The 26,728-nt window shown below is 34.7% G+C and overlaps 2 long non-coding RNA genes across 3 annotated transcripts; one reads left to right on the top strand and one right to left on the bottom strand.

Moving 5' to 3' along the window:
- The first annotated feature begins 6,564 nt into the window (after positions 1-6,564).
- On the top strand, positions 6,565-9,173 carry LOC148781780 (uncharacterized). Its single transcript, XR_016058549.1, has 2 exons — positions 6,565-6,804; positions 7,245-9,173. It is a non-coding gene; the product is annotated as an uncharacterized LOC148781780 (long non-coding RNA).
- Positions 9,174-19,402: 10,229 nt separating this feature from the next.
- LOC110006881 (uncharacterized) lies at positions 19,403-21,617 on the bottom strand. Of its 2 annotated transcripts, none has more exons than XR_002280217.2 (3): positions 21,395-21,617; positions 20,435-20,542; positions 19,403-19,734 (listed from the first exon to the last, which is right to left on the bottom strand). It is a non-coding gene; the product is annotated as an uncharacterized LOC110006881 (long non-coding RNA). The 2 variants fall into 2 exon arrangements; XR_016058550.1 differs by lacking the exon at positions 21,395-21,617 and adding an exon at positions 21,250-21,364.
- Positions 21,618-26,728: the final 5,111 nt, after the last annotated feature.

The raw sequence follows: 26,728 nt of genomic DNA, 5'->3' as shown, positions 1-26,728 counted from the left end.
GTTTTTAAAAGGGAGATTAAGAGAATGGAAAGGATCTTGGTTGGCACATGTAAAGCATGTGAACTACATTGAAGCCCTTGAAACTCGCTTTGTATCAAACTGGCATTTTTTTTTTCAAGCCCTCACAACTTGTTATTTTAAGATTTTACACTCCAAAGATGCATCTATAATGACAAATGCTCTATGTCACGAATGGATATAAGTTACAATAATGATACCATGAGACTTTTCCACACCTATGTGAGTAAGATCTCAAAAGATTACCATTAAATTTTGACACAGATATCTAGAAACGTTATCATATGGGTGGTGAACTTAGGTGAATAGATTTATTAATAACTTTTCTAGATATCTGTGTCAAAATTTAATGGTGATCATTTGAAGTCTTACTCACATGATTATAGGAGGATCTCATAGTATCACTACTCTATAAATTATCAGAGCATCATAGCAAACATAATTAGTTGAAAGGAACAAATTACTCACTATCACATCTGCCGATTACGAAATATACGAAGAAGGCAGATAAAAAAAATCAATCAAATGAACCACATTTGTATAACAACCAACTTATACAAACTGACTATTTTCAAACAGGACATCCTGAGGAATTAAAGAGTTAAATTATGATGGGCAAATTGCACTTGCGGTTCTAATATGCACACATACGTAACAACTACTAAATCATATTCAATTGTCATGAAACAAAAGTGAGTCATCACCAATTTCTTTCAAGTCACTTTAAATTACAAGTTGGTTACATAAATAAGTCAATGAAAACTATTGCCAAAGCTAAAAAGTAGCTAATTGGTAAACGAGAACATGCTCGTCAAAGTTTACTTGTGTTCATATTTATTGATGGTCTAACATCTAACAATATTTCTTTGTTTGATGGTGGTGATGTCCTCGTGTTCCAATCTTGTAAGCTCCTAAGATAATCATCGCAAAAACCGTAACATCAGCGACATTACTCAACATTACTAGTTGATGAACTAGTCATTTTTTCACCTGCAAGAACAATGGGAAGTCATTGTTTATAAGCAAAACCTTAATACTTTCTAATCCAAAGGAACAATAGATAAACTTAAAATAAGCATAGCGACATTGAGTTTTGAAGCACATACAAAATTCTACTTGCCACGACTGTCACTTTACATCAACTTGTAAAGTGTGGAGAAACCCAATCAGGCACCAGTTATACAGATGGGCCTCACAGGTGCTCTACATTAATTACAATGTGGACACCATGATAAATACATGCGGAAAAATGGAGAATCAAGACACTTAGTAATCTTGTCACACAACCGCAACAATCTTATACATAACTAAGAAAATAAAAGGGAGAAGAGGGTCAGCACTATATTTTCCACCACTCTGCTGTCGAGAAATGGTTTTTGTAGGCCCAATAAGAAAAAACAAAAATTGGGGTATTCGATTCCACATACATGAATATGATCTCAATGATAACTCTCGTCTTTTGTCTGAGATGGCTCGTGCTATGTAGACATGCAGCAGAGAGAGAAGCTAATGGAGAAAGAGATGCTAAAGGTGTGTGAGAGAGAGTGTGTGCGCGTGGTGGAGGTAGGAGAGAGACACTAGTGACTAGAGAGACAGAGAAAGAGAGTAGTGGAGACCAGAGAACTTGAGAAGGGAAAAGAGGTAAGGTTGATAATGGGGTTTGAAGCAGGGGAGAGAGAGAGAGAGATATATATATATATGTATAGATGGGAGAAGAGATAGAGTACGACACAGCTGGGTTTCGTTGAGAAAAAGTGGTATGACATTGAGAGAGGTATAAGGTAAAAAGTTTTTTGAGAGTTAAGAGAGAGTAATGGGAAAAGTAAAATCCTAGCTGTTGATATTTCCCTTATTAATCAGAACTGTTGGGTGTCTGCTACCGGTAACCTGCTCTGAAGCAAGTTATTAGGTAAACCCCAATCCCAATCTCAAGATTGGCACCAGGATTTAACGATGAGGACGCATATATATATCATTATAGAGTAATTTATCATTGTACTAAACAAAATTTGGACACTTATATACCATTATTTTGTATATAGAGCATTTTTTTAATAAGGGCATTTTTTTTATATAGACCATACTAGTGGGCATGTAATGCTCTATATATGTGATGTCACACCACATATAGATGATGTCGCACCTCTTCTGATGACTAAAAATTTTCTTATTAAAAAAATGCTTCATGTACAAAACAAGAGTATAGAAGTGTCTAAAATTGTTGAGTACAAAGATAAACTACTCCATAGTGTGAGCACCTTAACCTAACCTAAATAAATATATATATAGGAAGATACTACAAAACTCCTATTGGCGAAAATGAACGGTGATTTCGCCTACCCTCATCACTATCCAAAGTTCATCGCACAGTCACGATTGTCCAATAGTATTTCATTTTTCATTTTTTTTTCTACAAATCAGAATGAACTGAAATTTGGAAAGTGTGTTTATCAAAATTACGTAAATCTACCAAAAATATAAAAAAATATTTTACAAAAAAAATAATAAAAAAAGCCCCAAAAAGTCTTCCCAACTCCTATAAACGAAAATGAACAGTGATTTCACCTACTCTCACCACCGTCCAAAGTTTATCGTACGGTCACGATTGTCTGATAGTATTTTATTTTTCATTTTTTTTTATATAAGGGAATGACCTGAATTTTGAAGTGTGTGTTCATCCTAGTAAGGTGCATCTAATTAAAATATCAAAAAAAATTCGTAAAAATTAAATTGACCAAAATACCCTTAAAACTTTTCAAGAGAATTTTGGTCAATTTATTTCATGTAAAATATTTTTTTAATATTTTTGGTAGATTCGGCTATTTTTTATGAACACACGCTCCAAATTTCAAATCATTCTGATTTGTAGAAATAAATGAAAATCGAAAGACTACCAGACAAATGTGACCATGCGATGAACTTTGAACAGTGATGAGCATAGGCAAAATTACTATTCATTTTCACCTATAGGCATTATGTAGTAGTCAATTTATTTCATGTAAAATATTTTTTTGATATTTTTATTAGGTACGCCTTACTAAGATGTACACACTCTCCAAATTTTATATCATTTTTATTTGTAAAAAAATAAATAAATAAATAAAAGATTACCGAATAACTGTGACCATGTGATGAACTTTGTACGGTGATAAGCATAGGTGAAATCACTGTTCATTTTCACCTATAGACGTTGTAAACTGTTTTTCATATATATATATATATATATATATATATATATATATATATATATATATATATATAGGAAAAGATGGTATTAGCCCACTAGCCCACTAGCTCATATAAACATATGAGCTCAAAGTCCTAGATAGATTTTGAGCCGATCTGACGATCACAGATATCTGGTAGTGTTTGAATTTTATTTTATTTTCTACAAATCCAAATCATTTGAAATTTTATGTGTGTATTCATCAAAAATATTTGAATCTTTCAAAAATATCAAAAAAATCTTTTACATGAAATAAATTGACCAAAATACCTCTGAAACGTTTCGAGGGTATTTTGATCATTTTGTTTTTTGTGAATAATTTTTTTTATATTTTTATTAGGTGTGAGTTGATGAGAAGAACACGCACCTAAAATTTCAAGTGATTTGGATTTATAAATAAATAAATAAAATTCAAGTACTACCGGATATCCGTGATCGTCAGATCTGCCCAGATTCAATCTGGACCGTTGGACCCATATGTTCATATGAGCTAGTGGGCTAACCCTAACTTTTTCCTATATATATATATATATATATATATATATATATTAGATATGTGTAGAAAAGAAATTAGTGACCTCCAAACAAAAAAGTTAATACGACCAAGCTCTTCACCTTGGAGCTGTGCAGCTTTTTATGTAAATAAAAATGTTGAAAAATAACGAGGAGTTCCTCGACTAGTCATAAACTATAAACCTCTCAATAAAGTTTTAAGAAGGATTCGATATCTTATCCCCAATAAAAAAGATTTATTAGATAGAGTAGCTAATGCTTGTATCTTTTCCAAATTCGATATGAAATCTGGATATTGGCAAATACAAATTCAAGAACAAGATAAATATAAAACAGCATTTAATGTACCATTTGGACAATATAAATGGAATATAATGCCATTTGGTTTAAAAAATGCTCCATCAGAATTTCAGAAAATAATGAATGATGTTTTTAATGCCTATTACCAATTCATGATAGTTTATATTGATGATGTCCTAATCTTTTCTGAATCTATAGACCAACATATTAAACATATTAACACTTTTATACATACAGTCCAGAATGCTGGATTAGTTGTATCGGCAAAAAAGATAACTTTGTTTAAAACCAATATTAGGTTTCTAGGACATATGATTCATCATGGTACAATTATTCCCATAGATAGATCTATCCAATTTGCTGATAAATTCCTTGATCAGATACTTGACAAGAAAAAACTTCAGAGGTTCTTAGGATGTTTAAATTATGTCAGTAATCTTGCCATAGATGCTAAACCTTTACATGATAGATTGAAAAAGCATCCTTTACCTTGGACACATATTCATACTAAAGCAGTTCAATTAATTAAACAACAGGTCAAAACACTTGTTTACCTTTCTCTTCCTCATCCTACTGCTTTCAAAATAATAGAGTGTGATGCCTCAGAAATAGGCTTGGGTGGTATTCTCAAGTAACGCATTGATAATCAGGAACAACTACTCAGGTATACCTCTAAAGCCTGGAACCCAACTCAGCAAAACTATTCTATGGTAAAAAAGGAATTACTAGTCATTGGGCATTGTGTTACAAAATTTCAGAGTGATATTCTCAATCAACAATTTCTCATACGCACTGATTGTAAAGCCGCCAAAGATATTCTGCAAAAAGATGTTCAAAATCTCGTTTCCAAACAAATATTTGCCCGCTGGCAGACTATCATGTCCGCCTTTGATTTCGCTAATAGAAATAATACTACTCTATCATCTTCACCTAATTCCATGGGTTCTCGTAGCAATTCTCGCAACGACAAACGTCCACTGAATATAATACCCTTCGAAGGTGAATTCCCGCCTTTGGCAACCCTTTCACCTTCCAACTCTCCTATTCACCAAATTACTTACCCTGAGGCTAATACTTCTACTCCTGCTTATTCTCAAGCACAATCCAAATCCAATCAAAGGCCTAATTTGCCTAGGTCTTCATACATTGAACGAGCCTACCTTATGGACATCACCATTGATGACCATCACATAAATACGGACCCCATCAAGCTTGCTCCATTATATTTGATTAATCATTTAAATCCAACCAATGGAGTCAAAACCAGATAATATTATGAAGCAATTCTCATGAAAACAAGATCTATATCTGTTGTCCATTACTACCAACAGAATACTAGAGTCATTGCTTACTCCAAAGTCCAAATTAAGAAACTACTTTCTTATGATGAGTGGGGATGCAATCCCGTTCAAGGAAAGAAATTACACAACCCCGATTTTTTATACAAATATTACAAATATGCCGAATACATAGAGTCTTGGCATAAAATATTTTATTACCAAAATCCAAACAATACTCATAGCTGGTATATCCAGTTTCGATTACCTGTTTTCGAACGATTCCCCAACTGGTTTAAAAATTGGTTTTTAGTTTGGGGATCAACCACTTCAATTTTACCTCCTGCTTTCCAAAAAGTGCAGGAACAATTTGTGAAATTTAATAATAGCAATAATGATATTAACAATCACCTTTACTTTGTGGCCTTATATCAACTCCCATGGATTATGAAATGGGAATATACTATCTCTGTCAGTAATACGGCTGACCATACCTACATTCCCAGACTGGGTAAAACCATCTCAGTCAAGTGGTGGGATATTTTTAATATGGATCCCACAACCATAGTTCCCAAGAGGATACCTCCACAAAAACCTATATATCACCCAAGTCCAAGTGACCATAATACAGCCAATACTTCCTTTGACTTTCTTACATACCTACAAAATATGCTCCAATCTAACCCAAATGCTTCTAAAGAAATGCTAGAACAACAAATGAAAGAGATCTTCGCAGAAGCAGGCAGAAAACCTGTTTCATCAGACGAAACCGTACAATCCTCACCATTACACACCAATCAATATTTACAACTTGACGAAGCAGATCCAGAAGAGGAAACAGACCCAGAAGAAGAAGACCCAGATAAGTTCAGCCAAAGACCCTAAAAGATGCTCCACAGTACCTCACCGACATACACAGATCATACCAAGAGACTTTTGCTATGCCACCGACATATAAGACAAAAGCCACCGACAGAAGCTACCGACATACTGTACAAGGATGCTCTTTCACCATCACCACCGACAGAAGAAGACAAAAAGCCACTGTTCAAAGATGCTTTTTACTGTGGCCACTTCTATAAGAAACAAAAAAGTCACTGTACATGATGCTTTTTTAAGCATCATCTTTTCTCATTTTTGTCTTTTTCCTTTTTTGCTTTTACTTTATGTCCTCTCCCCCTTTCGGTCTTATCACTCCTTTGCTTCATCACGAAGCAACCTCTTCTATATAAGAGGAGGCCTCCTCTCATTCAGACCTCAGGTCGCAAACCAGTCTGGAGATCGCAAGTCAGTTCGCAGATCACAAGCCTCTCCGAGCTTTTCCTCTTAGCTCTGCTCCGCTCTACTACTCTCCCTCTTCTCTCTTTTCTTCTCTGTTTTCCCCTTCTTCTCTCTCTTCTGCCCGAAGATACTTCATCATCCAACAAGCTATCCTGACCTCATAGCTTCATAATTCATTTTACCTACCAGGTTCTATTTCTCCTCCTTATCTTTATAACAGCATGTGTGATTGCAATCTGCATTCTCTTCCTTCCTATTGCCCTCAACACTGGAAACTATTTTCCAGTTATTGCATATGTAAACAGTAAGTGTGTTATTGTATAGTTCTCTTTGTAATCAGCTTGTAATAGTTTGTATCAGGTTAATTAGTATCAGTTTGAATACAATTTGTTGCTTGTATGTTTACAAATTGTTAGATGAAATATTAATGCAATTCAAAATATTGTTTAGTTTTAAAATAGGAGATTTTAACCATACACAGTGGTTAGTCTTAGATATTTCAATCATTCCTTTAATCTGCATAATTCTATTTTGTTTAAATTTTTACAAAATATTACAAGAAATAGTCAAATATAACAGTTTACTTTTCACATATTTACTCTAATCAAATATATAAGATTTTAATGTAGATCTTGGAGGAAAAAAGATGGGCTTAGCCCACTCGCGCACCCCATTCAGGTGCGCCCACCGGTTGTGATCAATGGGAAGCAAATCGATGGTCACGATGGAGGGGCTTCGCTTTCATTCAAAAACATTAAAAAAAGACTCGTTGACAAAAGAGTGAGAGGCGCTGACAATACATTAATGAAATTGTCCCTCTCTCTCGCGTACCTCCCTCTCTCTCTCTCTTCACAGTCCTCCCTCTCACTGCAAAAAAAAGCACCCCCCTCTCTCTACACACAGTCCTCCCTCTCTCTATGCAGCCATTGCCCCTCCCTCTCTCTCTCTCTCTTCGCCATTCTCCGTCTCTCTTTGTGCAGCCATTAAAACCCTACCTCTAAAGGTACTTTCTCTCTATCTTTTATTTGATAGGTTTTAGTGACAGAAATTCCTCCATGAGTTCCAGCCCTCCTCAAGCCTCTTCTTCTTTCTTCATGACATCAAAAAGCTTAGCGAGAGAAGAAAAGAAGAAAAGAGAGAATCTAGTAAGAGATTTGTTTCTGTGAAGAGATCATCATCAAGCCATTTTATGGAGTTTGAGGATTTTATTCATAATTGATTGATCTAAGTTTGGAGAGTGTTTGATTGAGATTTTCTTGAATTGTATTGACTCATTTTTCTCTGCAATTTATTGGATCCTAAATATGTCAATAAGATCATCATTTTGGTAGGTTAAATTGAGAATTTAATTAGGGAAAACTATTTCAAATTTTTCCATGCCATGCCACTTGAGTATGTTGTTTATTTTAGATCTGTCATGCCTCAAGTTTTACTAAGCTCTAGAAATTACATGTGCATCTTGAGTATGTTGACTGATTTTTCTCTGCAATTTATTAGATCCTAAATAAGTCAATATGATCATCATTTTGGTAGGTTAAATTGAAAATTTAATAAGGGAAAACTATTTCAAATTTTTCCATGCCATGCCGCTTGATTTCCTACAGAATTGTTATTAATTTCAGCCTTATTTTCTCCCATGTTAATCCCTCATTTTGGATCCTAATTTTTAAGTCTTCTCATATGTTGAAATATGCCACAACAGAGCTGGAAAGACCACCTGCACAAGTTACTAATAGAATGCATTATGCTACTCATTAGTGGCATCCTTTTGACTGTTTTAATGTTGAAGGGGGCAAAACGAATGACCATTGACCCCCTAACCTGCTCCCGTCCATATGCTAAAGAATTGGTTATTTACCCATTTCCGAATGAAGCAGTTATAATTATTTATTGCCATTGTACTGATTAAGCCGATATCACAAAATTTTGACTTGGACTGCTTCTGAGTTACTTGGTGAATTAACTGCTAGTTAATTCTAGCCCAAGTCTCAATTTTTTAAACCTTGCTTTTTATAATCATCACTGGAGGCATATGAAATTCAGTATATGGATGCCTTCATGTGCTAGCTTTGATGTCATTACTGGTATGTTCCATCTGATGCGTTTTAATGAAATTTCTTTATTTTTTTGATGATCTAAGGAAATATTTCCGTAATTATTCTCCAAGTATGCCTATTTTGGTTTTTGTAGTGCATTTTTTTTATGATGGTTCTTTCTATTGATTAATCTAGTTCTCAACATCACTAATAGACTGTGCACTTATAACTTTTGGTTTTTTGTGGAGGAGGAGCTTGAATTTGAAGTGTTTGATGGATTTCCAAAGTGATGTATAATTTGGCAATGTAATTTTTATATTGCCGTATTTTTAAGTACTTGAGCACTATCAAGTTTATCAATCTCCTTTTTGCATCTAGCCAAGACCAATCAGAGTTGCAATTTTCTGTATGAGAAGCCAAGTTTGGTGGCTGAAAGTTGTATTTCAATTTAAATTTGTAGTTGCGATTCATGTAATTCAACTATTGTTGTATTGTATTGAGAAAGTTTTTTATGTTATGTCACTTGGATTTGGCTTAATACACTATCTATTACCAATGCCACCGTTATTGTATTGCAATTTACTACAATAATATAATCTAATAATATCTTTATGCAACACCCTTTCTTTTGTCTATTTGGCTTGATTGGAATGTGTTCCACCAAATCTTAATCTATGTCCATTTAGGTCTAGGCAATGTGTATATTACTCAATTTGTCTTCTCATCTCTTCCAAACCCTTGCATTGTCTATTGTGAATTGCCACTCAATGAGTTTATATGACAAGTATGTAGTATCCATTTGTGACAATTTTTGCATGTGGCATGGTGGGTTGAGAAAAATATGATTGGCATTCTTAAGGTGAAGGTTTGAATACATGTATTTTTATAGTTTGCAGTTTCAAGTTAGGTAAGTCAAAAAACTAAGATGGATCCCACGAATTCAGTATGTGTGACATCTAGCACATGCCCAAATGTAATCAGCAGTGATGAAATCCCTGATGGTGGTTGTGGCTCACCAAACAAAGGCCAAGAAATAGAAGAACCATGTGTAGGATTGATGTTTGGATCAGAAGATGATGCATATGAGTTCTTTAGGTCTTATTCATTGACAAAAGGATTTGGTATTTGCAGGGAGAGTACTCATAACAACAAAGGTAAACAGATCGATAGGATTTATGTTTGCTCGAGGAAAGGGTTTAAACAAGAAAAACCTAATATAAGTAGAAAGGTTTACCCTGAGTTAAGGTGTGGGTGCAAGGTTAGGATGTGTATAAGTAGTCAAGAAGACGGCGAATGGAAAATGACTAGCGTCGTTAATGACCATAATCACGATCTAGTTACTCCAAGAAAATCTCGTCTAATTCGTACACACCAATCATTGTCGAGTGCTACAAAGTCATCGATATATTCAATGAGCTCGGGAATGGTAGAGCCTAGACATATTCATAGAGCATGTTGGAGGGATCGACAATGTTCCTTGTACACAAACGTTAGAAGAAAACTTAAAGGAGAAGATGACAATGTAATTTTGCAATGGCTCTATAAAAAGAACCAAACGAACCCATCATTTTTCTATAGATTGAGATTAGATGATGAGGATCATATTCACAGTATCTTATGGGTAGATTCTACATCTAAAGTTTCCTACTAGTGTTTTTCTAATGTGGTTACCTTTGATACCACATATACGACAAATACGTTTGCTATGCCCTTTGCACCTATACTTGGTGTAAATCACCATTTCAGTACAAGATTCTTTGGATTTGCACTCATATTTGATGAGAAGATAGAATCATTTATATGGGTATTTGAAAACTGGTTAGAAGCCATGGGTAGACGGCAACCAAGTGTTATTATCACTGATCAAGATCTTGTAATTTCATATGCAGTGAGACATGTTCTTTACCAAAGTAAGCATCATTATTGTAAGTGGCACTGTAACAATCCTAAACTTTCAAAAAAAAAAAAAAAAACTATTAATGCATGACAATTCGTTTGAACATGATGGTCCTTAGGGACCATCGTTACTTTTAAAAGCTTTTGTTTTAAAAGCTTTGTGTTTCCTTGCTCTTGCCACATCCACTAAAGAACGTGGGCTTTAGGTGTTTAAAGCGTAAACTAACGCTCACACCTGTAACGTAATAAAAGCTTTAGGTGTTTAAAGCGTAAACTAACGCTCACACCTGTAATGTAATGAAAGAATAAAATAATATGTTAGTAGAATTTAAATTCAGAGAGGTGAAGACTCCTACCTTAGAAAACTTATGAGATTTTTCTCTTTGGTCAAAACACAATGAACTCCTCTCTTGAGCCGAATTTTTATCGGAAGCTCCCTCTCAAATATTTGTGTGTAAATGACATCATCTTCTTGAAAAATAGTATGTTTTTAATAACTAGTGATATTTCCGTCCAGAGTCTTTATTTTATAAGTTTTGTGTGTAAGTGACCTCATTGTCTCGAAAAATAATCCATTCTTTTTAAAAATGAATGAAATAATTATTTCTGCTTATTATCATGAATTTTAGGCGCGATAAATTTTATGCGCACGTGACCTCATTATCTTGAAAAACAATCTTTTTAATAAAAATTGTGATATTTTATCTATGTTAGAAATTTTAAATGCTGTAAATTCTTAGAAAAATAAATTTATTTATTTTTCTTGTCTATTGTTAGAAATAAATGTGATATTTCTGCTTTTAGTAAAATTGTGATATTTCTTTCTACTGTTTTGAATATTTAGACATTGTAAAATTCATGTGCAAATGACTGCCTTATTATTAAAAAATTGACATTTTTGCAATTGATTATAGTATTGTTGTGAAATGTTTATTTGTGGATTGATATCCCATAAATTGTGATAATTCCGTATTCTTGAATTTCTATAAGAGTTTTTTTATACATATTAAATTGGCAATTATGCTAGAATGCCTTTACAAACTGCTACCTTTCTAAATTTGAGCCCAAAATATTTGATTGGTTATTTTTGAAATGTTATAGAGAGTGACTGTTATTAATGGTTTATGTGAAATTCATATTAATGATTTCAATGATATGTTGAGTACATGATATTGCTGCTTTCGAATGTTTAAAGAGATTTAGAAATAATTTAAGTATGCAAGTGAACTCATCTGGTTCGCCAGTGAGGTATAAGTGGACCTATCTAGGATGCCGGTAGGGATTAAGTGGACTCATCCGGTACGCCGGTGAGGGATAAGTGGACCTGCAGGGATTAAGTGGACCTATTTGGGACGCCGATAGGAATTAAGTGGACCCATCAGGACGCTGATGGGGTATATAGGTGACCTACTTGGGATGCCAGTAGGGTATTTTGTGAAATCCTTTAAATTATGCACTGCCGTTGAAAGTGTTATAAGCATTTCAACTACTCGGATTATATTTAATTATGCATTTATTGAAAGTGAAACAGTTGATGCATTTCTGTTAATAGATCTCATTTTAGAAAATATTAATATCTTTCAATCATGATTATTTTTAGGATTATGATGATCACTTACTGAGTAGCCAAACTCATCAAACTATGGTAAACATTTTTTCAGGATAATTGCGGATTCATTTTGAGTGCTAGTCAAGATCAACCTTGGAAGATATTGTTGTTGTGCTAGCTTTCTTTTGTTACTTTGTAAGACCTCGCCACTGTAAATTTGTCCTATCAATAGATGTATATATGTTTTGTCTGTCACATCTCAGGAATAACAGTATTGTAAATTCTTGGGGTGTGACAATTATGGTATCAGAGCAATAGATTTAAGATTCTTAGGAAATTTAAAAAGAATGTACTTAAAATCACATTTATTGTGTGTACAGACCGGGACAAAGTCAAGATCCAGAATAGCTGAGGCTAATATGGAAGGAATTCACAAGGCCTTGGAAAATATGGTTACTCTAATGCAACATCAGATGAAAAACAACAATCCACCCAGGCAGTCAGTTACAGGAAATGGTGGGAGTAATATTGAACAATTTAAGAAATTGAACCCACCTTCTTTTAAGGGTGCTGTAAACCCACTAGAAGCCGAGGAATAGATTATGCAATTGGAGAAAATATTCGAGGTAATAGAATGTCTTGATGATAGGAAAGTGGCCTTAACAGTCTTTATGTTAGAAGGTGAAGCACAACACTAGTGGCGAATAACAAAAGGAGTATTGGTCAAAGAAAATAAACCCTTGACTTGGGAAGTATTTCTAAAGGCATTTAATGAAAAGTCTTTTCCATATTTTATTCGAGACAAAAAAGAAATAGAATTTTTAGAATTAATCCAAGGAAATAGGACAGTGGCACAATACGAGGGTAAGCTTACTAAATTGGCCAGGTTTGCACCACATATGATTAGCAATGAGGAAAGAAAGGTGAAGAAATTTGAAAGGGGTCTCCAGCCAGCTATTAGAAGCAGAATATCAGTCTTGAAATTGAGAACTTATGCTGAAATAGTGGATCGAGCCCAAATTATTGAAAAAGATTTTGAAGATTACCAAAAGACGAAAAATCAGAAAAGTTATATTAGACCTACATCATCTAATCGACAACAGTTTGAAAGGCCAAACAAGAAGCCAAGGCCCTCACCATTTCAAAACCCAATAGAACCATGTAGAAAATGTGGGAAAAATCATGGATCAAGTCCTTGTTATTGGAATACCGGAGCCTGTTTTAAATGTAGAAAATTTAGACACCAGATTAGACAATGTCCTAGCTTACAGACACAACAGCTTCCAAAGCAAGGAGAGATAGCTCCAAAGCTTCAGATGAAGGAAAGAGTATTTGCGATTACAGAGCAAGACGCTTAGGCCTCAAAATCAGTGATCCAAGGTACTCTTACTATCTTCCAAAAAGTAGCTCATGTTTTGATTGATCCTGGATCTACTCATTCATTTGTATCACAACACTTTGCATGCCACTTAAAGGTAGAACCAGAACAATTAGAATACATTCTAGAGGTAGCTACACCGATGAAAAATTCAATTAACACCAATAAAGTGTACAAATCATGTGTAATAAAGATAGAAGAAAAGGAACTGTTGGTTGATTTAATACTCTTGAAAATTCAAGATTTTGATGTAATCTTAGGCATGGATTGACTTTCTGCATACCATGCAAGTATTGATTGTTATAAGAAAATTGTTACCTTTAGTATTCCGAATCAACCAGTATTTTACTTCAATGGTGTCAAAGAATACTCTCCATCATATTTAATCTCTTGTATTCGAGCTAATCGCCTCATTCGAAAAAAGTGTCAAGGCTTTCTTGCCTATATCAAAGAAGATAGGAAGGAAGAAATAAATTTGGATACCACTCCGATTATCCGAGAATTTCCCGACGTTTTTCCAGAAGAATTGCCAGGATTACCGCCTGACAGGGAAATTGAATTCTCCATTGAATTATTGCCAGGGGTAGCACCAATTTCTAAGGCACCTTACAGAATGGCTCCTGCAGAACTTAAGGAACTGAAACAACAATTGGAAGAATTATTAGATAAAGGTTTTATCAGGCCCAGTGTGTCACCTTGGGGTGCTCCAGTACTGTTTGTCAAGAAGAAAGATGGGACTATGAGATTGTGTATTGATTATAGACAGTTGAACCAAGTGACAGTGAAAAATAAGTATCCATTACCTAGAATTGATGATTTATTTGATCAATTACAAGGATCACAAGTGTTTTCAAAAATTGATCTTAGATCTAGATACCATCAGCTTAAGATTAAAAGTAAAGATGTACTCAAGACAGCTTTCAAAACAAGGTATGGCCATTATGAATTTTTAGTCATGCCTTTTGGATTAACCAATGCACCGGCTGCATTTATGGATTTGATGAATCGGATCTTTAAGCCCTTTTTGGATAAATTTATTGTGGTATTCATCGATGATATTTTAATTTATTCCAAGAATCAGAAGGAACATGAGCAGCATGTAAGAATGGTATTGCAAATATTAAGAGAAAAGAAATTGTATGCCAAACTTAGTAAATGTGAATTTTGGCTTGAACAAGTGACATTTTTAGGACATGTTATATCAAAAGAAGGTCTATCAGTTGATCCTTCAAAGGTTGAAGCCGTTGTTAATTGGAAACAACCAAGTAATGTGACTGAAATTCGAAGCTTTTGGGATTGGCAGGATATTATAGAAAATTATAGAAGGATTTTCTCGAATCGTAACCCCATTGACACAGAAAAATATCAAATTTGAGTGGACAGGTGAATGTGATGAGAGTTTTCAAGAACTAAAAGTTCGATTAACTTCAACACCTATTTTAACTATTCATGAGGGGAGTGGGGGATTTGTGATTTATAGTGATGCTTCACATAAAGGTTTGAGCTGTGTATTAATGCAATATGGGAAAGTAGTGGCATATGCATCCAGACAGTTGAAAAAATATGAGAAAAAATATCCAAATCATGATTTGGAGCTAGCAACAATAGTATTCGCTTTGAAAATATGGAGGCATTATTTATATGGTGAGCAATTCGAAATATACAAGGATCATAAGAGTTTGAAATACCTCTTCTCTCAGAAGGATTTAAATATGCGACAGATAAGATGATGAATTTCTTAAAAGAATATGATTGTACAATCCATTATCATTCAGGAAAAGTTAACGTTGTGGCCGATGCTCTAAGTAGAAAATCTACGGGAGTCTTAGCTCATCTAATGATCCAAGAAATGAGATTGTTAGAGGAAATAGTGGATTGGCATCCAACTCTGTCCATTAATGGTGTGGTAAGTATGATTGCCAACATTAAGGCGGAACCCCAATTAATCCAACAGATTCGATTGGCACAAAAGAAAGACCCTCAGCTTATAATAATTATAGAAGAGGTAAAGCAAGGAAAGAGAGATGAATTCTCTATATGTAGTGAGGATTCGCTAAGATTCAAAGGTCGGGTTTGTGTCCCGAATGATGAGAATGTGAAGAAAGTTATTTTAGAAGAAGCACATCATTCTCGTTATACGATACATCCCGGAAGTATTAAAATGTATCAGGACCTGAAGAAAACCTTTTGGTGGAATAATATGAAAAAAAGAGGTAGCACTATTTGTGTCTAAATGCCTAACATGCCAGCAAGTAAAAGCTGAACATCAAAGGCCCTCTGGGTTGTTGCATCTTTTACCCGTGCCAGAATGGAAGTGGGAGCACATCTCTATGGATTTTGTCTCTGGCTTGCCTAAAACAAATTCAGGACATGATAGCATTTGGGTCATTGTGGACCGGTTGATCAAAGCTGCCCACTTTCTACCGATTTGCACGACGTATATTTTGGATCGACTGGCCCAGTTGTACATTAAGGAAATAGTGCGGTTCCATGGAGTTCCTATCAGTATTGTATCGGACAGGGATACTGGGTTTACTTCTAAATTTTGGGCTAGACTATAGTCAGCCATGGGGACGAGACTCACCTTTAGTACTGCCTTTCACCCCCAAACTGATGGACAATCGGAGAGGACCATCCAAACCTTGGAAGATATGCTGAGGGCCTGTGTTATTGACTTTACAGGAAGCTGGGATGACCATTTACCGCTGATTGAGTTTGCTTATAATAATAGCTTCCAAGCTAGTATTCAGATGGCACCATATGAAGCCCTGTATGGAAGAAAATGCAGGTCACCCATATGTTGGGATGAGGTTGGTGAAAGAAAGCTTTTGGGGCCAGAAATTGTCCAGATAACTACAGATAAAATAGCATTAATTCGTGAAAGGTTCAAGACAGCTCAGTGTCGGCAAAAGAGTTATGCCGATAACCGAATGAGAGATCTTGAATTTGAGAAAGGTGATCGAGTTTTCCTAAAAATCTCACCAATAAAGGGCATTATGAGATTCGACAAGAAAGGAAAGTTGAGCCCATGTTACATCGGACCATTTGAAATATTGGAAAGAATCGGAGGTGTCGCTTATAGACTTGCCTTACCACCCGAATTGGCAAACGTCCATAATGTCTTTCATATATCTTCACTACGAAAATATCAGCCCGACCCATCCCATATCTTGAAATATGAACCTTTACCGATCAGGAAGGACCTATCCTTCATTGAGCAGCCAATTTTGATATTGAATAGAAGGGTGCAAGTATTTCGCAAGAAGGAGATTCCTTTAGTCCGTGTATTATGGCAGCACCATTCAAGAGAAGAGTCGACTTGAGAAACGAGAAGACGATATCAGAGAAAAATATCCCTATCTTTTTCAGTAATCAGGTACACAAATTTAGAAGACTAAATCTCTTTAAGGGGGAAAGAATGTAACAATCCTAAACTTTCAAAAAAAAAAAAAAAACTATTAATACATGACAATTCGTTTGAACATGATGGTCCTTAGGGACCATCGTTACTTTTAAAAGCTTTTATTTTAAAAGGTTTGTGTTTCCTTGCTCTTGCCACATCCACTAAAGGACGTGGGCTTTAGATGTTTAAAGCGTAAACTAACGCTCACACCTGTAACGTAATAAAAGCTTTAGGTGTTTAAAGCGTAAACTAACGCTCACACCTGTAATGTAATGAAAGAATAAAATAATATGTTAGTAGAATTTAAATTCAGAGAGGTGAGGACTCCTACCTTAGAAAACTTATGAGATTTTTCTCTCTGGTCGAAACACAGTGAACTCCTCTCTTGAGCCGAATTTTTATCGGAAGCTCCCTCTCAAATATTTGTGTGTAAGTGACATCATCTTCTTGAAAAATAGTCTGTTTTTAATAAATAGTGATATTTCCGTCCAGAGTCTTTATTTTATAAGTTTTGTGTGTAAGTGACCTCATTATCTCGAAAAATAATCCATTCTCTTTAAAAATGAAATGAAATAATTATTTCTGCTTATTATCATGAATTTTAGGCGCGATAAATTTTATGCGCACGTGACCTTATTATCTTGAAAAACAATCTTTTTAATAAAAATTGTGATATTTTATCTATGTTAGAAATTTTAAATGCTGTAAATTCTTAGAAAAATAAATTTATTTATTTTTCTTGTCTATTGTTAGAAATAAATGTGATATTTCTGCTTTTAGTAAAATTGTGATATTTCTTTCTACTGTTTTGAATATTTAGATATTGTAAAATTCATGTGCAAATGACTGCCTTATTATTTAAAAATTGACATTTTTGCAATTTATTATAGTATTGTTGTGAAATGTTTATTTGTGGATTGATATCCCATAAATTGTGATAATTCCGTATTCTTGAATTTCTATAAGAGTTTTTCTATACATATTAAATTGGCAATTATGCTAGAATGCCTTTACAAACTGCTACCTTTTTAAATTTGAGCCCAAAATATTTGATTGGTTATTTTTGAAATGTTATAGAGAGTGACTGTTATTAATGGTTTAAGTGAAATTCATATTAATGATTTCAGTGATATGTTGAGTACATGATATTGCTGCTTTCGAATGTTTAAAGAGATTTAGAAATAATTTAAGTATGCAAGTGGACTCATCCGGTTCGCCGCTGAGGTATAAATGGACCTATCTGGGATGCCGGTAGGGATTAAGTGGACTCATCCGGTACGCCAGTGAAGTATAAGTGAACCTGCAGGGATTAAGTGTACCTATTTGGGACGCCGATAGGGATTAAGTGGACCCATCAAGACGCTGATGGGGTATATAGGTGACCTACTTGGGATGCCAGTAGGGAATTTTGTGAAATCCTTTGAATTATGCACTGCCGTTAAAAGTGTTATAAGCATTTCAATTACTCGGATTATACTTAATTATGCATTTATTGAAAGTGAAACTGTTGATGCATTTCTGTTAATAGATCTCATTTTGGAAAATATTGATATCTTTAAATCATGATTATTTTTAGGATTATGATGATCACTGAGTAGCCAAACTCATCAAACTATGGTAAACATTTTTTCAGGATAACTGCGGATTCATTTTGAGTGCTAGTCAAGATCAACCTTGGAAGATATTGTTGTTGTGCTAGCTTTCTTTTGTTACTTTGTAAGACCTCGCCACTGTAAATTTGTCCTATCAATAGATATATATATGTTTTGTCTGTCACATCTCAGGAATAACAGTATTGTAAATTCTTGGGGTGTGATAGGCACATATTTACAAAGATTAAAAAAGCATGTGTCATGTCTTGCGTATGCATCCTTTTTACTTAGATGTCTTTAGGAAGTGTGTTGCTAGCCCAACAATTGAAGAATTTGGATCGGGATGGAAATCAATGATTGATAATTATAAGCTGAAAGACAATAAATGGCTCAGTAAGCTTTATGATTGTCGCATACAATGGGTTGATGCATACTTGGCTGGCACGTTCACTGTAGGTATGTCTTCTACTCAAAGGAGTGAATGGATGAATACACACTTCAAGATGTACTTGACACCCACAACAAGCTTGCGAACATTACTAGAAGTTGTTGCAGAAGTTCAATATAAGAAGATGCGAAAATAGAGGGAAAATTACTTGAAAGATATTCATACTACTCCAGTCTTATGAACAACCACTTTCATTGAGTCGCATGCATAAAAAATCGATGCTCAAAAGATTTTAAAAATATTTGGGGAAGAGGTGGCTAATTTCTTTAATTTTACGAGGGAGACAGTTGAAGACAATGGACAGGTTGCTACCTTTAAGGTGGCTGTCCCGGGGATCGCATCTAAACTCTACTTAGTGAAATTCAATTGTCATGACAATTTTGTTTCTTGCAGTTGTCACTTCTTTGAGAGGATAGGGCTTCTTTGTGGGCATATACTGAAGATTTCTATGGTGAAAGATATGTTTGAAATCCCTGCACAACACATAATAAAGTGTTGGACAAATGATGTAAAGAATAGAGTTTTTCTTCATGACATTGGGGAACAAATTCAAGTAACATCTGAACTACCAGCTCCATTAGATATAATGAGGCTATGCAGGCAAGTCGATCCCTTGCCGAATGTGCTTCACAAAGTGTAGAGGGCCATGAGTTTGTAATGTCCATAATACAAAATAGAATTCGTTAGTTTGATGAAAAGTTTGTGTGTAAGAGAGGTCCATAGGACAATGCCATGAACCATGTCAATGAAGATGACAATTATGGTAGTTGCAGTAACACACCAAGTGGAAGTAATCATTGCCGCAATGTCCTTGAACCTGCACCAAGTGGAAGTAGTCATTTGCAAATCATATGAAATATGCAAATCATATGAAACAGGTCAGGTCGCCTTGATGGGTCCAGGGTTCAGATCTGGACCCCAAGCATGCACCCGGCAGCTTAGATCTAGGTCCAACAAACTTGACTTGATTAGGTCCAGGTATAGCCCAGACCTATCCAATTCGTCACGGTTGGGGTAGGATCTGCGTGCAGCCTCAACAGACCAAGATCTTGCGGAGTCCAGGTCCAGGTCAAACCCAAACCTTGACCCATTTAAACATTTATCCAAGGGGAAACCCTAAAACTTCATAACGTTAAAGAGCATGCCTCAAGGATAAGAAAAATGTCACTCAAAAGGTAAACAAGAGATAAATACCAAGGAATTAAAAATATCAATATTATCTTTTTTTTCTTTCCGATTGGTGATAAGAAACATTTTTAAAATTGATAATCCATGTTCAAAGCAGAAGGATTGCTTTAGAGTTGGATGTGCCCATGTTTTGAAAGAAAGTAGGTGAATTCCCTCCTAGCATAAACAACAATCGATAAGCAAGAATTATCAAGAATTATCGTCATCCAACAAACCAGAAAGTGAAAAAATTTTCGGAAACAATTAAAAAATCTAAAATAAACAACATGCATTAGCAATTATTCATATTTAGAGTCGAGAAACTTGAAGAAAATTGAGACTAACACTACCTGATGAGTTATGCTCTCATCTGATTCTTTAATTGGAGAACCATCGCCATCCCATCCAACCACAACTCCAAAAGCAGGAATAACAAAGAGCAATGATACCCTTGGAACCTATATGAAACAGGACTCATTAGCAACAATCATCTTTGCAAAAAATTAAATACATATTAGTGATGTTGAAAACTAGATTAATCAATAGAAAGAACTATCATAAAAAAAGCACTACCATAAAAAAAGCACTACAGAAACCAAAATAGGCATACTTGGAGAAGAATTACCGAAATATTTCCTTAGATCATCAGAAAAATAAAGGAATTTTATAAAAACGCATCAGATAAAAGATACTAGTAATGACATCAAAGCTGCACATGAAGGCATCCATATACTAAAGAGGCATGGCATGGAAAAATTTGAAATAGTTTTTCCTTATTAAATTTTCAATTTAACCCACCAAATGATGATCTTATTGACTCATTTAGGATCCAATAAATTGCATAGAAATATTAGTCACACATGTAGTTTCCAGAGCTTAGTAAAACTTGAGGCATGGCAGATCTAAAATAAACAACATACTCGAGGCATAGCATGGAAAAATTTGAAATAGTTTTCCCTTATTAAATTCTCAATTTAACCTACCAAAATGAAGATCTTATTGACTCATTTAGGATCCAATAAATTGCAGAAAAAAATCATTCAATACAATTCAAGAAAATCTCAATCAAACACTCTCCAAACTTAGATCAATCAATTATGAATAAAATCCTCAAACTCCATAAAATGCCTTGATGATGATCTCTGCACATAAACAAATCTCTTACTAGATTCTCTTTTTTCTTCTTTCATTCTCTCGCTAAACTTTTTGATCTCATGAAGAAAGAAAAAAAGGCTTGAGGAGGGCCGAAACTCAAGGAGGAATTTCTCTCACTAAAACCTATCAAATAAAAGAGAGAGAGGAGACAGAACCTTTAGAGATGGGGCTTCAATGACTGCACAGAGAGAGACCAAGGACCACAAAGAGAGAGAGGGAGGGGCATCACTGGTTGTACAGAGAGAGAGGGAGGACCACGTAAAGAGAGAGAGATGGTTTTTTCTGCTGCAGGGAGAGAGGGAGGACCGTGAAGAGAGATGGAGGGACGGTTTCCTTGATGCATTGTCAGCGCCCCTCTATCTTTTGTCAGCAAGCCGTTTTTTAATGTTTTTTTAATGAAAGCCAAGCCACTCCATCGTGACCATCAATTTGCTTCCCATTGATCACAGCCGTTGGGAACACCTAAATGGGGTACGCGAGTAGGCTAAGCCCACCTTTTCTCTCTCTTTATTTATATATATATATATATATATATATATATATATATATATATTATATATTAATTTATCATTGTACTCAACAAATTTTAGACATTTTTAGACTCATTTTTTAATAAGAGTATTTTTTGTCACTAAGAGAGGGATGTCATCCACATAAGGTGTGACATCAACCACATGAATGACATTTAATGCACTTTATGGTTGATATCATACTCCATATAGATGATATCACACTCCTCTTAATGACCAAAAATACTTTATTATAAAAAAAACATAGGTTCTCTTTCTACATTAAAACAGTAACAGGAAAATGTTTATATAAGGTTGCAACCTTAAATGTAGAATTAAAGATGCGTCTTTAAATTCCATCGGAAAAGGTTATTTAATGTTGAAAAACCCTCTAATTGATCATCTCGATATCAAGATGTATGAATATGAAAAATAAAGATTTTAAGTCACAGAAATAATGCATCTTGCAACATATTATCTAGACCATCTATTTTCAAGATTTTCATATGTAGATCTACTTGATTTTAACCATTTTTGGAATTTAAAATTTTATAATTCGATATGAAAATAGAATTTTAAATAATCCTAAGAATTTTTTACACGAAAATTATATGTTATGATAAAATTTGGAGGTTCGCCTTAATTGAATTGTTTAAGGTTGCAACCTTATAGAAACCACACCTACATTAAAATGCCAAATTCCTAAATACCCACTCTCACTCTCTCTTTTTCCTTCTCCATAAGCAACTCCAAATTTTAGTGCTCTCTCTCTCTCTCTCTTACAATTCTCGTTTTATTTAACATAAACTCATATTTGACAATTCTCATCAAAGGGTAGGGCATTTATTTTTGGGTGAGGTTTGCATAAGGTACGGCCATATACTATAAGGCACACCTCTAAATTTTGCTGGAAGATATAGGTCCAATGTGATGATAGCTTGAAAATATATGTCCAACCTAGTTATCGAATTTAAAATTCTAAAGAAGTGTAAATCAAGTAGATCTATAAATATTTAGAAATCTTAAAAATATACAATCTAGAAACTTGTTTTAAGATGTATTAATTTTTAAGACTTGAGATCCTTTTTCTTTATGTCCATACATCTCAATATTGAGATGATAAGTTGAAAGATGATCCAACTCCGGAACACTCTTTTCTACTGCTTTTGAGGTGTACCTTACTTCTATAGTGTAAGGCAGCAACCTTATAAAAACTTTCTTCTTTTATTTTTTTTATTGGGTAAGTATCAACAAGGGCATTTTAGCAAGGATAATATCAGCTAAATGAGGAAAATTACTAATGGAAATCTTCCTTTAACTTGCTATTTTTTATATTCGCGGAACATACAACATTGAGAGAGAGAGAGAGAGATGAAAAATCAATGGATATCTAAAGGCTAGAAAAACTTTCACAAAATACAGGAAGTTTAAAGAAAGCATATTTTATGAATCCTCTGCTCATAAAAATGAACTAGAGTGTGTTGATCCACTTCAACGTAGAGATGAGCTGTAAACTTGTAATGAAGCCATTGAAGAGGTTGTAGAACTAACGAGAAGTAAGAGCGCGAAAGGATCTATTATGCAATTTTGAGCCTAATTTTTATATCCACTTAGTGGAGGCTAACCAAAAGAAAGTATTGGGTGAAATACTTCAATTGCAAATTAATCTTCCTCTCTCAGCGAAGCATAGCATCTCGTGATGTTATCTTTTGGAGGGAGGTCATTGACAGTACGATGGATTCAATTCTTATCAATAATATATGGAAGTCAGTAGTAAGCTTAGTGTCCAGTTCTAAACCTATTGAATGTAAATGGCTTTTTAAAAAGAAAAGGAATGTCGATTGGTCCATTAACAAGTACAGATTTCAAGAGTCGCAGCTATTGACTATTGAGATCACGCATGAAAGTAAAAGGGAACTTTTTCTCTCTATATAAAGACTTATTTCCTCATGTTCTACATACACGGAACCCATATGAATTTCCTAAGTGTTATTTGTAAACTTCCTCTCTCTAAAAAAAAGGCAACTATTATGCTCTAGAATTTGCAATATTTGTACATTTATATTGACAAGTTAATTTCCTCAATCCTCTACTCATAAAAATGAACCAGAATGTGTTGATTCCCTTCAAAGAAGAGATGAACCATAAACTTGTAACAAACCCATTCACTTCGACCTAACAAGAAGTAAAAGAGTGAAAAAGGAGCCATTATACAACTTTGAGCCTAATATTTATATCCACTTGGTAGGGGTTAACCAAAAGAAAGTATTGGGTGAAAACGCATGACTTCAACTATGGAGGAATATTCCTCTCTAAGCAAAGCACTAGCATCTCATGATGGTGTCTTTTGGAGAGAGGTCATTGATAGTGAGATGGATTCAATTCTTGTTAATAATATATGGAAGTCAGAAGACTTACCGCCCAATTCTAAACCTATTGAATGTAAATGGGTTTTCAAAAAGAAAAAGAATGGCGATGGGTCCATTAACAAGTATAAGGCCAAGTTTGTTGCTAAGGGTGTTAAATGAAAAGAATGTATAGACTATTTTGACACTACTACTTGCTCTTACATCCATTAACTATCAAATTACTGACCAAATGGATGCAAAAAATGCATTCCAAAATCTTGAGCTGGACAAAGAAATTTATATATAACAGCTAGAAGGGTTTTTTTTTTTTTTTTTGAAGTAAAAGTGGTAAGTCAGTGGGGATTTGAGCTCCTACCCTTTGGTGAGGATGGAGTCAGAGACCTCACCATGGGGCTCGATAATACTACCACCAAGGCCCTAGGCCATTCTCCTAGAAGGGTTTGTTATGTTAGGTCATGAGCACAAAGTGTGTAAATTTGTCAAACCATTGTATGGGCTGAAACATGCTCCAAAGAATTGGCACAAAAGTTTGATAATCTTTATGTGGATGATTATATTACTATTTGGCCTTAACTTGAAAGTTGTAGAAGAAACCAAAATGTTCCTCAAATCTAACTTTGATATGAAGGATCTAAGAGTGACTGATGTGATACTTTGTATCGAGATAGTGAGAGAGGACGAGACTTTGGTGTTAACCCAATCTCACGGCATTGAAAAGATGCTAAGTAAATATGAGCGTAGTGATTGTAAACCAGCACTCACACCAATGGATCGTCATATAAAATTAATGAAAAATGAAGATGTATTTCTCAAATTGAGTATGCAAGAATAATTGGTAGTCTAACGTATGCAATGAGCTGCACAAAACCAGACATTGCGTATGAAATGGGAAAACTCAATAGCTATACTAATTGCCCAATTAGAGAGTAGGGATGAAATCTCTTGAGTTTTGAGATATCTCAAAGGAACTATCAATTATGGCATATGTTATATTGATTATCTCTCGGTGTTGAAAGGTTATAGTGATACAAGTTGGAGCACGGAACTCAAAGAATCACTATCCACACCAGATGCGTATTCACCTTAGGCGGTGGAGTGATATCATGAGGCTCAAATAAACAAATGTGCACTTCTCGATCGACTACGGAGTTGGAGTTCATTGCACTAGATGTTGCTTATGAAGAAGCAAAATGGTTAAAGAAATTTATTTCAAGGAATTTCATATTCGCCCAAGCCGATACGGGCAATCACAATTAATTGTTATAACTATAATAATTGCTCAAGCAAATAATGATGAATATACCGACAAATCTAGACATATTGCGTGCAAACATAACTCCATCCAAATGTTAATTAAAGACAGTGATTAGTCTAGAATTTGTAAGGTCAAAAAATAATTTAGTGGATCCCTTGACAAAAGGGCTTGCAAGGGAAGACGTCAATCGGATATCGAATAGAATGGGGCTAGAATCCACAAAAGTAACCACCAATGGTGGGAACCCAATCTAAGCCTTTGGTTACCTCAAGGGGTCGAGATTTAATACAGTAAAAAAGCTGTTTGGGTGATTAGTGAAATCACTAGATATGTTTAATGTATTCATAAGCACCCATTCTTAAAAAATCCACAAGGTGAATAAGTATAGTGATGACCTGCATGCCAAGAAAGGTTGAGCTACACTCTTAGTGAGTACTATATGATTGATATCAGTTGGAGTGTCATATATGCAAAGGCACTCTTGATAGACGCACCTATGACTATGGAAGTGATGCTGCTTCTTATGGGATTGGACTCTTGATAGACTCACCTATCAATATGGAAGTGATGCTGGTTCTTATGGGATTGGACTTGTACTTTAGAGCACTCGTAAAGTAGGGATATAAGGTCAAGGCCCATAACAAGCTGGCAGTATAAAGAGTCGTTGAAGAGTATATGTCATTTGGCAATATAAAGAGTCGTTGAAGAGTATATATATATCATTTGTGTGAAGATCCTTGGTTCAAATCTATATGCTTATCGCATGACCATTGATACAAGCTATGCGCCGCACCGACAATTGACATTTCAAGAGCCGCAACTCTGGACTATTGCGATCACATGTGAAAGGAAACTTTATCTCTTTATACATAGGGAATTATTTCGTCATGCTTTGCATACACATAACCCATGTGAATTTCCTACGTGCTTCTTGTGAGCTCTCTATAAAAAAACGTTAACTTTGGTGTTCTACAACTTGTCCTGTGCATTTGCATTGGAAAGTTAGTTTCTCAATCCTCTACTCATATGTATCTCGAGAATAAGTTTGCTTGCTTGGTAGAAACTTAAGTGTACATTGATTTTTATCACTAATGAGCAAAGGTTGTCTAGAGAAATCTTTCTATTGCGTCTATGATCAGAAAAATTGAAACATCCTTTGCTTTCTACCTCTTTATTTTGCCCCTTTTCACCCTCCTATTTCCAACATCTTCAATGATGTGTGGCCTTCCCTATTAACTACTACAATTTCTTGAAAACACATTGAGATTTTACATGAAATCTACACGTAAAAGACCCAGTAGCTTGGGAATCAAAGACTAAAGATAACCTTCTTAATTAACCAACCACTCCTTTATC

The sequence above is a fragment of the Amborella trichopoda genome, chromosome 6 (assembly GCF_054954075.1).
Source record: "Amborella trichopoda isolate Santa Cruz 75 chromosome 6, AtrichopodaSantaCruz75HAP2 v2.0, whole genome shotgun sequence".
NCBI classification, from domain to species: domain Eukaryota; kingdom Viridiplantae; phylum Streptophyta; class Magnoliopsida; order Amborellales; family Amborellaceae; genus Amborella; species Amborella trichopoda.
The sequence above is the reverse complement of the archived record's forward strand: the minus strand, read 5'-3'. Positions and strand labels throughout refer to the sequence as shown.